Genomic DNA, 2,876 nt, shown 5'->3' with positions numbered 1-2,876 from the left:
AGTTAAAGAGAGGAAGTTCTGATGAACTAAAATCAGGAAAAATAATGAATTAGAAATTCACAATTTTAGAACTTCTAATTAAAAAAAAAAAGATCAAAGTGTTGATTTAGGTCGGTATTAAAATCACAGAGTAAAAAGTTGGTGGGTAATTTTAAAACAAAATAACGTAGCCCTTGTATGGGGAATTGTATCAATTTATATTTAATGATTTTATTGAAAGGTATTGTCTTCCTCCTGGCATTTTATTAATTTTTGTTTGGATGTTTAAAGCGTATTTGTTCCTTTTTTCCCCTTAAGTGGTTTGTCTTTCAATTTTGCCGTTTCTTTGAGGTGATAACATATAGTTTCTTTCTCTTTCTCTTTTGCATTTTTGATCTGCCAGTGGGTTTTGCTCTTCCTTGTGTATTCGTGGTAGTGAATATCATTTTGGGGGTTCCAGACTCAGGACTCTCTTGCGGAGATATTTTAGTGATGGTCACGTGCTGGTGAACTCCCACAGTTTATGTCTGAGAAATACACTATTTCTCCTTCATTTCTGAAAGATAGCCTTGCTGGGTATAGTATTCTTGGCTGTCAATTTTCTTTTTTCTTTTAGAATTTTCAATATAATGCTCCATTCTCTTCTGACCTGTAGAGTTTGTGTTGAGAAGTCTTATTTTAGTCTGATAATACCCCTTTATAGGTGATTTGGCACTTTTCTGTTGCTCTTTTTAAATTCTCTCCTTGTATTTGAGGTTTGTCAATTCGACTGTACTGTGTCTCCGGGAGGACATTTTTGGATTGAATCTGTGTGTTGATCGTTGAGCCTCCCAGATGTGAATGACCATATATCTCTCTGTACCTTAGAAGTTTTCCACTGTTATTTCACTGAAAATATTTTTAATATTTTCCCTCTCTCCTCCCCTTGTGAACACCCATGATTCAGAGGTAGAATTGCTATATGATCCAGCAATTGCACTCTTGAGTATATACTCAAAGGAATGGAAATCATCATGTCCTAATCTTCCACTCATGGATGACTAAATACAAAAATGGGGTGTATATACATAATGGAATGGTACTCTGTTATAAAAGACGAATGAAGTTCTGCCATTTGCACCAACATGTATGAACGTGGAAAAAATTATTTTAAATGAGATAAGCCTGGCACAGAAAGGGAAATACCACATTTCTTCACTCATAAGTGAAAAGTAAGAAAAAATAAAAGAAAGAGAAAGAAAGAAAGAAAGAAAGAAAGAAAGAAAGAAAGAAAGAAAGAAAGAAAGAGCAATCTTAATAATTCATTGAATTTTTTAAAGGAAAGAACAGAATTGAGTCCACTAGAGGTGGTATAAAGTGAGGGAAGAGGGGCTTAGTGAGAAATGGGTAAAGTGGTGCTGGAAATGATTACATTGTGTAATGGTGAGTGTACTATTTATGCTGATTTGAGTATCACATATTGCACATAGCTGTTGACATTCAATGCTATACCCCACAGATGTGTACAATCATGTTTCAATAAATAAATAAATAAAGCAAATAATCAACCCAACACAACCCGATCCAGAGATCATAATGAACATCCCTAAAAGGTGAAAATCCAGTTAACATGTGCCCTGCAATGGGATGCAACTGGCAGTAGTTTGAACCAGCTATGAAAAATTCTGTTATGAAAGAAACTAAAATAATGAAGCTGAACTTATAAACACTCTTGTTCTTAAAATTAGCTTAAAAGAATTGGTGCAGAAACAACTTAAATGACACCAAATGAAGAAAAAAGCCTAATACAGAACCCACAGCATTCTACAAATGGTCCATTTTTTTCTTCAAAAATTATCTCAACACATACACACATGCTTTCACACACAGAATAGTTACATAATCAAGAAAATTTATTATGTAACAACCATATATATATATATATATATATAACAACCAAATTTGTTTGAATCTTGATTCAAACTAACAGGAAAAAAAGATGTTTTTGAGACAACTTAGGAAATTTAAATATGGCCTGGGTATTGAATGATTTTAAGAATATATTGGTTTTGTCAGGTGCAATTTTGGCATAGGTGTTTAATCAATTATTTATTTTATGAATAGTTAAACTGTTTTCATAAACTATTATTGAGAATTCTCTTAGGAAGTGGAATGATAGAGAAATATAATATACTTAAAACATGATCATGTTTTAAATGACTCAGACTTATAGGATTGTATGTCAGGGAATGATTGTTGCTACAATTGTCCTAACCCGTCAAGACAAAATGTTTTCCACATAGTTTTTTTTTCCAGGCTGCACACAGGAATGCTAGGACAACAAATTCATTTGGGTAAAGGAAAATGTTAGTGTCTCAAGAAGTTCTTGTAGTTACTTCTTTTGAGACTTTCAATGTTGGTTCAACTGTTTCTTTGTTTTGTTTTTGTTCTTTATTTCCTTGTAAGTCTTCAAATGACTAAAAAGTTTACAATAACATTTATAAAACTTTTTAGATTTTATCATTCCAGGTTATTTTTGCAGACCTAAAATTATGTATCAATATCTTATTAGTGAATGTGGTCTACAAGAGCGCTCTACTAATGCTATCCTTATTACGTTATTGTTCTGAAAGATACCAACTTAGTGGCATAAATACAGCTTTAAAGAATATGCACAGATATAGCAAAGCAGATTTCCTTCTTTTTATTTCTATCATAACTAATGTCATCCTGCATGTTAGATTCATGTTAGATTTTGGCAGAGATCTGGAAAGTGCAGAACATCACCACATACTGCAGAGCTGTTGAGATTCATTAAAAAGTGACCATCTATTTGGAAATAAGTTGTATTTACACTTACCTTTTCCTCAAACTCAACACTCTTTTCAAATTAGTTATTTGAATAACAAATTATCTCA

This window comes from Galeopterus variegatus, unplaced genomic scaffold (genome assembly GCF_000696425.1).
Source record: "Galeopterus variegatus unplaced genomic scaffold, G_variegatus-3.0.2 Scaffold13445, whole genome shotgun sequence".
NCBI classification, from domain to species: domain Eukaryota; kingdom Metazoa; phylum Chordata; class Mammalia; order Dermoptera; family Cynocephalidae; genus Galeopterus; species Galeopterus variegatus.
Note: the sequence above shows the minus strand (reverse complement) of the source record.